General features: G+C 35.8%; 1 long non-coding RNA gene across 2 annotated transcripts; it reads left to right on the top strand.

The window, feature by feature from the left end:
• Nucleotides 1-668: 668 nt before the first annotated feature.
• On the top strand, nucleotides 669-12,576 carry LOC145802094 (uncharacterized). 2 transcript variants are annotated; one of them, XR_014344375.1, is made up of 7 exons: nucleotides 669-801; nucleotides 6,602-6,697; nucleotides 6,779-6,838; nucleotides 7,080-7,226; nucleotides 7,303-9,864; nucleotides 12,062-12,119; nucleotides 12,209-12,576. It is a non-coding gene; the product is annotated as an uncharacterized LOC145802094 (long non-coding RNA). The 2 variants fall into 2 exon arrangements; XR_014344374.1 differs by lacking the exon at nucleotides 7,080-7,226 and having other exon boundaries at nucleotides 9,720-9,864.
• The last annotated feature ends 2,640 nt before the right edge of the window (nucleotides 12,577-15,216 follow it).

Here is a 15,216-nt window from a genome sequence, read left to right as displayed (position 1 = left end):
ACTTTTTTTGTGTTTTCATTTTTTGGTCAAATTTATAAACCGAGATCACTGATTTATAAATCAAAAATTTTACCAAACAAGTTTTTATTTGAGTTTTTTAAATTTTTGTAAATATAAACAGAAAACTAAAAACGTAAGTATTACCAAACAATACCTATATATTTACAGAGCCACTTTGTTATAAATAATAATTTGGGGCTGTTCGGTAATAGAATGCTAGACTTTTTTTTTTTTTTTTGGGCACTGTGATGCCGAACTATGTTATTTTGTTCAATTTCGAAACACCGAACAAAAGTCGCACACCAACCCAGAAAATCGAAACAAAAACTTACAAAACTAAAAAAAAAAAATTCACAATTTCACTTTTTTGATGGTTTTTCACCACCGTTTCTTCATCCATTACTTTTTTTGATGATCAAAACATTATAATTATCGGTTTTTCAAAAGAGATATGTAAGAAAAAAGAAAAGTTAAGAAAGAAAAAAGAGAAGTTGGAATTGAAAGGTCAGAGGTGTAAGGAGATAATCAAATATATTTAATTTTAATATTTTATCCCTTTAAGTGATTTCATATATAGATAAAATTAAAAAAAATATATATATTATATAAAACGTGAAAAGAGGTAAAAGAGCGGCGTAAGTAGAATCACTCTTCTCTTAATTGATTAGTTTTTCCCTTATACCTCTAAAAGTTCTGAAAGAGGCTTGCTATTGGAGGTAGTCAACGAAGAGTCACGAGTGAAGCCTCAGCGTCGGAGGTCGTTCGAAGTACCATTGTCGCACTGCAGCACCATCGTCGGAGGTAAGAGTCCTTTGCCTACCTTCTCATTCCCCTATTAGCTTCATTTTTTTCGCTCTTTGTTGTTGTTGCCTCCATTAGTTTCTTTTTCCATGTTTTCCCCTTTCATTATCTTTATATTGCCATTCCTTCTACCTTTTTTGATGGTGTTTCTACTAGGCCATGAGTGATTAGAGAAAGGGTAATGTCATTTTAGGGTTTGTTTCAATGAAAGCAAGAATCAACTATACATTTTTAAAATCCCCCTCTTATTATTAGTTTATATATATATATATTGGTTAACAAAGATGAAAGAAGCGAAAATAGACAAACCCAGAAATAAAAATAGAGTTTTTTAGAGAGATTTTTGTGGGTCTCTTTTCACTAAAGAAATTTTACAGAGTTTTGATGAGCAAAAAAATGCTTTACCTCGTATTATTAATTATTGAAATTCATATACGTTGTGCTTTTGTATGTTTAAATTGTGAGTTTTAGTGGCGCTCACCACCTGCTTGATAAAATGTCTATTATGTCTTGTACTTGTTAAACCTGTAATCTGAGTAGGAGGGTAATGGTATGTTTGGTTTTAAGAGTTTGTTTGGGCTAATGGATCATATATTTTGTCATTTGCATGTATTCTTTTCTGAATTCCGAGCAACATCTTGATTAATTCCTTTCCGTCATTTTAATCATGTCTTTCTACAAATTTTAAAATTTATTAATCTCTGGTGAAAAGATGATCTTCTAGGCTCTTATTGGGCACGTATTCATATATCAATAGACATTGTATCCCTCTTTTCCCATCCACAGAACAGTATCCTAGAAGTTTTAGAAGCTTAGGGTGATCGAAAACACTGAGAAATTGAACTTCAGCAAGCCATTGTTTATACCGTACGTGAGAAAAATGAAACAAGAGAGAATGAGAGAGTAAATCACTTTATATTTTTTAAAATCACAAATGGGCAGTTCATGCAAATGGCGTAGTCCTCTGCATGTAAGACATTGCCCATGACTGCTCCCACCAACTGACCATATCTGACCAAAGCTTCCAAACCAATCGACAAAATAATAATACATGATCCACTGATTCTCCCTCTGTTTGCAGAACAAACACTAAGTGTTGACATTGGCATCTAACACCCCAATCCTTTGCAAGAACACTGAGATTTTAACTATTCCTTTCAAAGCTAGCCAACTAAAGAATTGCATTTTTGGGGGTGCTATGCTTTCCATGTGAAACCTCTATCTCGATTGAGTTAATCGCCGCTTACACACACATTTTGAAAGTAAAATATGCTGGTTTACAATATTATGTTACTAAAAGTGGACATTGATTAAGAGTACAAGCATGGTCTCGTTGAAAATTTTATAAATGGTTCAATGGAATTATTTTTGGTTGGATATATCATGTGGTCTCTCTAGCTGGGGAAAAACATTCATCATTGAGGGATGATTCATTTCCCATGCCCAATGTAGACCATGTTGCTGGTTATCCAAATTTCTCATTATTTAGGTGCGTGTATGGCTTGCTGAAAATTTCATTAAAGTTGAGCTGTTGTGTAGAGTCTTCCATCATTTGTGTCTGCCTTTTTCTATTTTCTATTTATTCTTCATTCATCATTTGTACTTTAGGATTTGTGTATGTCAAGAATTAATGTTAACTTTTTTTTTTCTTTAAAAAAATAAAATTAAAAATTAAGTGCAAAGCAATAACTCTAGTAGCATGAATATTTTGTTGTTGCATCTCCTCTATCTTCATTGCCACTTGTGCCTGTATATCATGGTGAAGAACAAGATATTGACCTTAGGAAGTCTGAAGCAGACAAGATTGGATATCCTATTTTGATAAAGCTAACTCATAGAGGTGGAGGGAAGGTGTGACGATTGTTGAGTTCCCTCCGAACATTTTTCTGATACTCTCTTGAATATGGGAGGCCATCAAGTAATATGTTGTATGCACTGTAGATTAGAACATGCCTGGGTATGACAAAGCAGGAGTAGTATATAAACTATGGGAAAATAGAACAGAAAAAACAATTGTAAGGGTGTAACGCCCTCAAAATAATAACAATAAACCCATCAGGTAAGACATGCATTTACATTTAAACTAACTGCATTCCTTTCATTCATTAGAATTCCAAGACATAGGTATTACATGTTAACCTCATAACAAAATGCCCTACGGGCTTACATCTTTCCAAGTTAACACTTGGTTACAACAAAGAGATCTAACTCGTTTACACATTAAGCCCTTGGCTTGAAATTACATGTAATACATCAACAGTAAAACGACAAAACTATGCCCGCCACAAGCCTCCCAGCTATGTCCTTGGAGGTGGCATGCTTCCTGCACCTGAAAATGATATTCCCATATAGGGTGAGCCACAGCCCAGTAGAAATACACTAAACCAACCATGGACAATGACTAAAACATTAGCAATTGATAGTTGGTCAACACTGATACAGACACATAAATAACATATTTATGTCAACGACTTACAAGTCCCAATTACTTTTCATTTTCCTTTTAACAACAGATAAGCATACTAGCTCTATCATCATTTCCACAGATATGTATAAAAACTATATCTCACATTCAGATAAGCATAAAAGCTATATCCACATTCTCAACAGATATGTATATCAACAATATCCACAGATAAGCATACAAGCTGTATCCACACTCTACAACAGATATGTATATTAACAATATCCACAGATAAGCATACAAGCTGTATCCACACTTCACTTCACAAAGATAAGCATATGAGCTCTATCTTCACTTCTCTAGACAAGCATATGAGCTCTGTCTACGGAGTACATCCCCTATCTCCTCCAAATACCTATCCGGTTTAGAGGTACATCCCCTATCTTCCCCTAAACCGCGGAGTACATCCCCTATCTCCTCCTCTACACATAACGTATATAAACACATTGGTTCTATATACAATCACACAATACACACAATTAATGTATTCTATCAACCGTCAAGTTCCATGACACATTCCATTGATTAGTTTCCGTTTACCTAATCATCATGCATTGTCTACAACAATCTCGACTATCCTCCACCGATAGCCCAAAGCAGTTATTTCTAAAACAGAGAATAAATGCACAAATGGATATTCAATCAACATTTCATTTCCTCATTTCTCACCAATTAATTATCCCAATTAATTAAACAATGTAATTAGGCCATTTTCCATAATTACCATTTCAACCCTTAGGTTCCATTTTCATCAATGATTCAACAATCATTCCATTTTTCTATGCCAAACATGCATCTAGGTTTATTATGAATAAAACCCCAACTTTTGTAAAAATTACACAAAAGCCCCAAACTTTCACAAAATTACTAAACCAAGCCCAACATCTCAAAATACCAAAATTTAAAGACAAAACCCATAGAGAGGAGTAGGTTATCCCTACCTCAAATTCGGAGTCCCAAAGGAGAAGACGACAAAACCCAACGTGCTCCAAAACCCGAGATTTTCAGATTAAAATGAAGCCCTCGACGATCAACAACTTTTTTGTAAAGGCCAAAGGTGAGTAAATCACTCCTACTAGATCAAAACCTAGAGAGAAGGTAGTATCTAGAGAGAAAGACTCAACAATGGTGTTTTTGGAAAAGTAAGAGAGAGAAGAGAAAGTGAAAAAGTGATTTGAAAAGTCACAATTTCGGGACTTAAACCCAGTCTTCCGCTCGAGCGTAAAACACCCCGCTCGAGCGGCCACTCACAGACTTCCGCTCGAGCGGCCAACCTCCCGCTCGAGCGCAGAATGCACTCGCCCAGCACTTTTGCAGAACTAGGCCTCCGCTCGAGCTCCCAACCCTACGCTCGAGCTCACAACACTGCACAACAAGATACTGGATGGATGTAATCTACGCTCGAGCGCCAACACCTCCGCTCGAGCGTACAGGCCAAAAAAATCTGGGCAACTAGTTTTGGTTTCTAAACTCAACCAACCTGTAACAAACCCGCTCAACACATCCTATAACTCAATATACAAAGTAAAGAGGATGCAAACTAGAAAATAAACAACTGCCAACATTCACGGACACATGTCCGGATCATTGTACAACAAGGGTAAACCCGGGATCGCTATAAAGGGTTTACTGTAGTCTATAGTAAATTTTTTTTCCCCCTTTTACAGTCAGCTCCTCTTCGATGCATGTTTACTAGCTTCAACTAAGTTACACCTACCCTATCAAAGTAAACATTTCATGCAATATTTGTATATTCACGTTTCTTCCATTCTTTATTAATATTATTGTTAGGTTTTTATTCTTGGCAATCCCGTTTGACAAAACTCCTTTCAGTTGTATTTGTTTTCGCACTTTTATTTTAGTGAGGTTATGGGTTTATTAGATGCGAATCCAACCTGAATCGTGCCTTGCAGAGAAGTTTGTGGTGTTTAATTCTTTCAAGATTGTCACTTCGCTAATTATGACGGGGATCGAGTTGCCCGGTCAGCTCGTGGGGGTCCAAGGGGCAGCGTCCCTTGGCAGGTCAGGGGCAGTGCCCAGGCGAGGTCGAGGGGCAGCGCCCCCGAAGCAAAATGCAAAAATGCATTCCAAGTTGCCTATACGCTCGAGCGGACATTCCCCCGCTCGAGCGGAGAATGCTGAGTTCTAAAAGTTTATTCGCCTGCAAAAATACTGGATGTTGTTTTTTCCTGCTCGAGCGGAACTTTCCGCGCTCGAGCGTAGGTCCGCTCGAGCGGCCAATCTGACGCTCGAGCGGAGATCGCGGAACAGATTTCTATAAATGTGTGTTTCAGTCCAAATCTAGGATTACGCCGTCAGATCTTCTTCTTGGGTTTTAGGGTTTATATCTGGGGCTATTTTGCTAGTTTTTTTTGATGTTTCATTGAGTATTCAACTCATGGTTTAAGAAGCATACATCAAAGGTTTGTTTGTTTATTCTACACAAAAGAGAGAGTTGTTATTTAGTAGATTTTGGAGAATTTTAGCCTGAAGCTTTGGTGGATTTTAGAGTGGCTCATCGTCAAGACAATTTCGAGGTGAAGACGGGGTTGGAAGAGGCACATAGGGGTTGGTTTAATTCGGGCGTGGATTCGCTAAGTAATTGAGAGTATACCTGTGTAATTCCTTTATATCTTCTTAGTGGATTGTTTTGTGGCTGTTGCCCATGGTTTTTTATCACAATTAGAGGTGCTCACCTCCAATTGTGGTTTTTCCACGTTAAAATTGTTATGTTGATTTGTCTTGATTGTTTGATTGGGATTGTTATATACTGCTTAAAATTGATACATAATCACAAATCAATATCTAGGGGATTTCTAGATTTTCCAATTATATAGTGCAACTTTTGTTCAAACCTCTAACAACATGCTTAGCAAAGGTCATAATAGGAGTGTCCTTGTTATATGGACATCAATTATGTTTGAGATGAAATTCTCAAGATATGTTTCATTCTCAGGGTATGAGGATTGTGCAAAGTCTAAATGAATTTGTTGACTCATTCTTGGGGGCACAACATGAGGCTACTGTTTCTTTTGGCATAAATACAATCTTGCTAGAGAAATATATCACACAGCCAAGACACATTGAAGTCCAGATACTGTTATTTTTACACGTCTCCTGTTTTTATTCATCCATACTAAAGTAATGTTATCTGTCAAATTCAGCATGTCCTATATCATACCCAGTTTCCTTAATTTTATTTATTTATTTATATTTGGGTTTAAAATCTGTAGATGATGCATTGATACTTTTATTTAATGGCATTATAAGAAACATATGTCTATAAGACTTATGTACTGATTCATTGAGTGTTCCTGAATTTGCTTAATGTTATAGGTATTTGGGGACAAACATGGCAACATCTTACATTTATACGAAAGAGACTGCAGTGTGCAGAGAAGACATCAGAAAATAATTGAAGAAGCTCCAGCTGTATGCAACTCTATCTATATTTTAAGTTTAGGTTTCTTGTTGTAGATGCCTATACTTTTGACAGAAACACTGTTTTTGCAGCCCAATGTCCTGAATGACATTCACTCTCATGCGGGTCATGCTGCTGTATGTGCGGCCAAGGTCTGAATGAGCATTCTTGTCAAGGCAATCAGTATTTTATTATCTCATCTCTCATATTTATGAACTTGATATATCTTAATTTTTATGAAAATGATGATTGTTCTCCAGAATTTAAGACATTGTCTTCAAACTATGTGTGAAAATTTTAGATGCTAAATTGCTATGTTGTTGATCTAATTGTCATGCTTATGCCACAAATTTCATAGTTTCATTTGAACTTTGCCCTCAAGTGTTGTTATAGTTGATGGACAACGATTGGGGCTAGAATAATGGAAAGTTCATATTACGAAGGCGATAAAGCCTCGTCAAAATTTGGTGAAAGGTCATCAAGGTGTCAAAAACAATTGGAGATGCACTTCACAAATGTGTAGCTTGGCCTTCAGTTGATGTAATGCACATTCATTAATACTATATTTATTATATTTATAAATCTTAGTGGTAGTTAAATTTTTATACATGTGCAGATTGAGGATCCACTTGCAAACTATAGATTGAGGGGAGTTAGATAGACCATGTAGATAATGCCCATGCTTTTTGGAACTCTTATTTTGGCGCTTGTGTTTTTAGACAAATATTTGGGAACTAGTTGCTACATTTGCAGATTGAAGGGAGCTAAATGGACCACGTTGATGATACACATGCTTTTTGAGACTTTTTATTTTGGCACTTGTGTCTTGAGACAAACATTTTGGAACTAGTTGCTGTGTTTGCAGATTGAGGGAGCTAAATGGACCATGTAAATGATGCACATGCTTTTTGGGACTTTTATTTTGGCACTTGCGTTTTGAGACAAATATTTTGGAACTAATTGCTACAAGTGAAATGTATTTTGGAACTAATTGCTATGTGTTTCATGTATTTTGGAACTTTGCCACATGTGACGTGTTTTGGAATAGATTTTGAATACTGAATATGGTGTATGGGTTTCTATGGATATAATATTGAATGTATGGAAGCTTTAATCAGTTATACACTTCTATTGAATGACTTTCATTGAGTACATTAACAGGTATTGAATATAAATGTATAAACAAAATCAGTTTAGCAAATGGTTCACAATTACTGGCGGTTTAATTTCGTCACTAATAGAAAGTCACATTTAATTTTACAATATATTTAACGGCAGTTATTTACTGTCGTTAATTGTTGACATCTTTTGTGGCAGTATTATACAACCATCTTTCCCTTGAAAAAACCGTCGTTAAAGAAACTACATTTACGACGGTTCTACAAAAAATGCTGCTAATTTCTATAGACGTCGAATTCTTTATGTGGCTGTTAATAACCACCATAGATACCGCCATTATTATTAACGGTGGTAGTAGTACGGCCTTTATATTATTCCCGACACTTATATAGATGACGGTTTCCATTTTTGTCATCTTACCACTGTTAAAAGTATTTGTGACGGTTATATACCTATTAATGACGGTTTGTTACCGCCGTTAAAGGCTAACTCTGGTGTAATGATTGTTTAAAACTGAAATATAATCGCAAATTAATTTTTTAAATGGGTCTAAATTCAATAATAAGTTTAAGGATTAAGCCCATCTTTGTTCTTTTTGTGAATCCAATACAAGGAGTTCTGCCATTGTGGATGTCCACGATTTGAATGATGTCAACAGTCGTTCTTTTTATGATTACATTGCTATGCAGTCTGACTCTAAGCTTGAAATTTTGCTCTACCTCTTTTAGCATTGTTGTTAGCATTCATATTTCTTATTTCACCAGGACTGAAACTTCCATTATCTATGGTGAAATGTTTTTGGTGTTAAAGATGGAGTTTGACATCAAAAATTTATATTTATGCCATAAATTTTATTGATCTATATGTTATCACAAGTCTTTATATGGGTTGTATGTATCCAGTATGGGTACGGGTTCAGCTACGGGTACAGCTACGTGCGTGTTGCGTACACAAAATACATATCCGAAACTTTACTTTTTAAAAAATTGAATGTTTGTACAACATGGGTACGTGTTGGGTACTTTTGTGGGTATGCTAGGGCGTAAATATATTTTTTTTGTTCAAATCTCAGGGTACTAAAATAAATATATTGTGTATTTTTTAGAACTCCAAAAATAAATAATATTTTTGTAAATATCACAAATTTGTTTAGAAATGTACTTAAATTAAATAGGCTATGACTGAGTAAGCTTGTGTGTGTGCGTGTGAGACACAGAGAGAGACTATATATGTATGCTTATCTCTATATTATATAGAAAAGTTTAGTTCAGAATATGGTAACAATGCTTATGTCTATATTATATAGAAAAGTTTACATATGTATGCTTATGTCTGTATTATATAGAAATGTTTAGTTCAGAATATAGTAAGAAGACGAGGGTATTGAGGTCTATTTACAAGTGTCGTTAACAGATGTTAGGGTGTGTTTTAGTTTACAAATCACATGGGATTATGTGCTTATTTCTTAATGTTGGGATTATTTTGCAAATTTAGAAGTTGACTTTTGATGGGTCGGGTAGTTATATGCTGTTGGTCCTGGCAAAGAAGAGGAGGATGAGTTAAAAATGAGAGAGGTATACGTACATATAATATAGAGACGTTTAATTTAGAAGACAATAAGATTATGAGAGTATTTAGGTCCATTTACATATGTTGTTAATAGATTTTAGCAGTGTGTTTAGTCCACAAATCACTTGGTTTGTGCACATGGCCCAAACCATGGGGAGTAAAGTGAAATTTACTCTAATGAAATAAGGGAATTAGAATTGTTTGCTACTCTTTGCTCTGGTATGTCTTCTAGATTCACATCAATTAGTAATTAAATACGAACACATTCCAACCAATTTTCAAAAAAATATAAATTTGTATCAAATTAGAACTAGTAACTAATCCCAATGTCTTCCATGTTTGCAGGAACGTATATTGACAAGAAATGTCCGTTCACGGGCAATGTTTCTATTAGGGGCCGCATACTTGCTGGAACCTGCCACAGTGCCAAGATGATGAGAACAATCATTGTTTGACGGAACTACCTTCATTTTGTCAAGAAATACCAAAGGCAAGACCGATCACTTTCATTTTAATCAATACTATTTTTTCTACCATTTTTATGGAAATTCTGAAATGTGTGATCAAATTTTTTTTTTTTTGATAAATAAAAGTCAATATTATTAACGAAAAAGCATCAGGGCAATATTAACAAATAAACCGACAAAAAATCAACCGAAAAACAAAAACTAAGCAAGAAAAGTATCTATAAAATCCACAAAACCAAACAAATCTAGGGACACTCTCCTCGACACCCAACTATACAGAAACACTAAAAATTGATCCTTCAAATGAGTCACTGATTCTTCTTCTCCCTGAACGAGAGTCACTGATTCTTTTTCTCCCGGAATGACTCTCCTTACTTCTGACTCTCCTTACTTCTGACTCATTTTTATTAAAGCATAGCGGTCTACAATCAACTTGCCGATTATGCTCTAACCAAATCATCCATATCAAACATGAAGGTGCCAAAGCGCACACCTTCCTATTCCTCTTTCCAAACCTACCCCCTCTACAACTATGAAGGACAGCCTCAACACTTTGTTGTTGTACTTGTACCCAAATCACACCAAACAAAGAAAAATTCCACACCCAAATCGAACAATGAAGAAGAAGATGCGACACCGACTCCGCATCCCTACAGCACGTACATTTCCAATTGACCATAATCTACCGACGCCGAATAAGAGTATCAATAGTGAGAATCCTATCCAACGCCGCCGTCCACGCAAAGAATGCTATCTTGTGTGATTATTGTTGTCAAATTGTGAATTGTAAATCGTGAATCATAATGGTAATGTTCACTTTATATAGCAAACCAAGTCGTAAGTCCCATTAAATGAGATTGGCTACATGAATTCTTCTTCTCCACTCGATTCTATCCAAGGCCATTTCGTTAATCAAATTAAGGAGGTTTATATCTCTATTTACTACCCTAGTTCACGTCAATTTAGGTTTGCCCCTGCCCTTAACATTTCCATCTACCGTCACTGTATTGCATTTCTTTACTACTGTCTTTGTTAGTCTCTGTTGTGTATGACCAAACTATCTTAATCTATTTTCTTTCAACTTATCTTCTATTGATACTACTTCTACCCATTCTTCAATATACATTTCTAACTCTATCTTTTCTAATCATGCCACACATCCACCTTAGCATCCTCATCTCAGTAACATTCATCTTACCTACATGTTGTTTTTTAGTTGTCCAACTTTCCAACCCATATAACATCATTGGTCTAATAGCCGTTATATAGAACTTTTCTTTTAGTCTAGTAAGTACTCGTTTATTACACAGTACCTCAGACGCACTTCGCCACTTAAGTCACCCCGCCTTAATTCTATAGACCACATCCACTCCAATCTCCCTAGCTGTTGTGATAATCGATCATAAATAACGAAAATATTCACTTTTAGGTAGTTCGTGGTTTTCAATATTTACTTCTCATCTACTTCCATTGTTACTGTTACTAAATTACATTCCCTATACTCTGTCTTAGTTCTGCTTATCCTAAATCCTTTAGATTCAAGTGCTTCTCTCCAAATTTTCAACTTAGTATTACTCCTTCCCTAGTCTCACCCACTAACACGATATTATTTGCAAAAAGCATATGCCATGACATATCATTCTGAATATTTCTCGTCAACTCATCTATAACAAAAGTAAAAAAATAAGAACTTAAGGTTGATCCTTAGTGTAACCCTACAGTAATTGAAAATTCACTTGTGTTTCTAGCAAGTGATCTAATAGTGGTCACCATACCTTCATATCCCCAATCACATAAATGTAAACTTTTGTCACTATTTTCTTCTCTTACACCCATCAGATTATATCCCGAGATACTCTATCATATACTTTTTCAAAATCGATAAAAATCATATGAATGTCTCTTATTTACTTTATATAGCACAATATATAATTATATATATATATAGATATGTATATGCATATAAAAACACCCACATTATGTTAAAAATGAAATAAATATTAATATAATTAAATCATGTATATTTATATACTTAATTTGCATAAATCATTATATTAAATTGATCTCTCTGTTGCGGAAATGACATCATTTCATGCAGCATACACACACAAATTGTACGATTCGCTCAATTTAAAAGTCAATGGCACGAATTAAATTATTTTGGTTGAAACTTATTGAATCATAAATCGTGAGGTTCTAACAACCATGTGATTATTCCAGCTCACACATCCCCTTGCTTCCTTGTGAAAGAGGAAGACCATATTATTGGTCAATGCAGGTTTGTCTTGAAGCTCTACTCTTTCATTGAATTTTTGGAGGATATACTTACTTCTTGGTAACCGTGTATGATTATGTCCCTCTTTGCAGGCCATTGTCAAAGACTGTGAAGTTTAATGTGTTGAAAGTGATTCCAGCTGGTTCTTCTGGTGGTGGGAAGAAGGCATTTACAATGTGAGTTTAGTGGATCAGCTTCAGTTAGAGTGTTTCTTTTGATCTGTACTCTCTTAAGGTTTGAGTTTTTGTATGTCGCCAATTTACAATTTTTTCAATTTCTGTCAGTCATATAACTCGAGTGTGTAATGTGGTGAAGTTGTCATTGTTTGCTAGCTAGTAGTTTGTCCCTTTGGAAACATTGCCTCACATAGTATACATTTCTGTCGGATTATTGACATTGCTTCTTGTATTATACATTTCTCTGGGATTATTGTTGTTATTAGTGAAGCATTTGGATTTTATGTGGAGCAGGTTATTTCTTGTTTGTGTTGTCTGTGATTAGATTTATTGGCTAGAATATATATGATAGGCCAGCTAAACTGTAAAACTGTTGGTAGTCTAGTGGTAAATTGTAGCTCAACCTCACAAATGGGCTTTTTTTTTCTTCTTCCCCTTTTTCTGAGAACCAACCATATATGCTCTTCTTTTGGACCTTGAGCTGGCCTTGACCTATGTTACAAATAAAGTAGCACCCTGGTTGGCATTAACCACCTAGACAAGTGTATGGCATCACCTGGATCATGGTATAGGATATATTGTACATTTTTTCATTAATTTTTCCATTTCAGATGAAGGGACATTGTAACGCCCTCAAAATAATAACAATAAACCCATCAGATAAGACATGCATTTACATTTAGACTAACCGCATTCCTTTCATTCATTAGAATTCCAAGACATAAGTATTACATGTTAACCTCATAACAAAATGCCCTACGGGCTTACAGCTTTCCAAGTTAACACTTGGTTAAAACAAAGAGTTCTAACTCGTTTACACATTAAGCCCTTGGCTTGAAATTACATGTAATACATCAAAAGTAAAACGACAAAACTATGCCCGCCACAAGCCTCCCAGCTATGTCCTTGGAGGTGGCATGCTTCCTGTACCTGAAAATGATATTCCCATATAGGGTGAGCCACAGCCCAGTAGAAATACACTAAACCAACCATGGACAATGACTAAAACATTAGCAATTGATAGTTGGTCAACACTGATACAATCACATAAATTACATATTTATGTCAACGACTTACAAGTCCCAATTACTTTTCATTTTCCCTTTTTCAACAGATAAGCATGCTAGCTCTATCATCATTTCCACAGATATGTATAAAAACTATATCTCACATTCAGATAAGCATAAAAGCTATATCCACAATCTCAACAGATATGTATATCAACAATATCCACAGATAAGCATACAAGCTGTGTCTACACTCTACAACAGATATGTATATCAACAATATCCACAGATAAGCATACAAGCTGTATCCACACTTCACAAAGATAAGCATATGAGCTCTATCTTCACTTCTCTAGACAAGCATATGAGCTCTGTCTACGGAGTTCATCCCCTATCTCCTCCCAATACCTATCCGGTTTAGAGGTACATCCCCTATCTTCCCCTAAACCGCGGAGTACATCCCCTATCTCCTCCTCTACACATAACGTATATAAACACATTGGTTCTATATACAATCACACAATACACACAATTAATGTATTCTATCAACCGTCAAGTTCCATGACACATTCCATTGATTAGTTTCCGTTTACCTAATCATCATGCATTGTCTACAACAATCTCGACTATCCTCCACCGATAGCCCAAAGCAGTTATTTCTAAAACAGAAAATAAATGCACAAATGGATATTCAATCAACATTTCATTTCCTCATTTCTCACCAATTAATTATCCCAATTAATTAAACAATGTAATTAGGCCATTTTCCATAATTACCATTTCAACCCTTAGGTCCCATTTTCATCAATGATTCAACAATCATTCCATTTTTTTTCATGCCAAACATGCATCTAGGTTTATTATGAATAAAACCCCAACCTTTGTAAAATTACACAAAAGCCCCAAACTTTCACAAATTTACCAAACCAAGCCCAACATCTCAAAATACCAAAATTTAAAGACAAAACCCATAGAGAGGAGTAGGTTATCCCTACCTCAAATTCGGAGTCCCAAAGGAGGAGACGACAAAACCCAACGTGCTCCAAAACCCGAGATTTTCAGATTAAAATGAAGCCCTCGACGATCAACAACTTTTTTGTAAAGGCCAAAGGTGAGTAAATCACTCCTACTAGATCAAAACCTAGAGAGAAGGTAGTATCTAGAGAGAAAGACTCAACAATGGTGTTTTTGGAAAAGTAAGAGAGAGAAGAGAAAGTGAAAAAGTGATTTGAAAAGTCACAATTTCGGGACTTTAACCCAGGTCTCCGCTCGAGCGTAAAACACCCCGCTCGAGCGGCCACTCACAGACTCCCGCTCGAGCGGCCAACCTCCCGCTCGAGCGCAGAATGCACTCGCTCAGCACTTTTGCAGAACCAGGCCTCCGCTCGAGCTCCCAATCCCTACGCTCGAGCTCACAACACTGCACAACAAGATACTGGATGAATGTATTCCCCGCTCGAGCGCCAACACCTCCGCTCGAGCGGACAGGCCAAAAATCTAGGCAACTAGTTTTGGTTTCTAAACTCAACCAACCTGAAACAAACCTGCCCAACACATCCCATAACTCAAATACTAAGTAAAAAGGATGCAAACAAGATGATAGACAACTACCAACATCCACGGACACATGTCCGGATCACGGTATAACAAGGGTAAACCCGGGATCGCTATAACCTCCCCCCCTTAAAGAATTTCGCCCCCGAAATTAAACACAAGTTTTTCAAAAACAAGTTTTCCTCCATTTTGAACAATGTTACATTTTAACATTCAACAATTCGACCCATTACCGGTCATCCCATCCCTTTAACAAGAGACATATCACAATATGTAAACAACATATGTATTTTCAACATGCATCAACATTATGCACTATCCTTCCAATTTCAACAATATATTTAACACATATAATGTCACTTT

This window comes from Camellia sinensis, chromosome 11 (assembly GCF_055761805.1).
Source record: "Camellia sinensis isolate YWXY chromosome 11, ASM5576180v1, whole genome shotgun sequence".
In the NCBI taxonomy this organism is placed as follows: domain Eukaryota; kingdom Viridiplantae; phylum Streptophyta; class Magnoliopsida; order Ericales; family Theaceae; genus Camellia; species Camellia sinensis.
The sequence above is the reverse complement of the archived record's forward strand: the minus strand, read 5'-3'. Positions and strand labels throughout refer to the sequence as shown.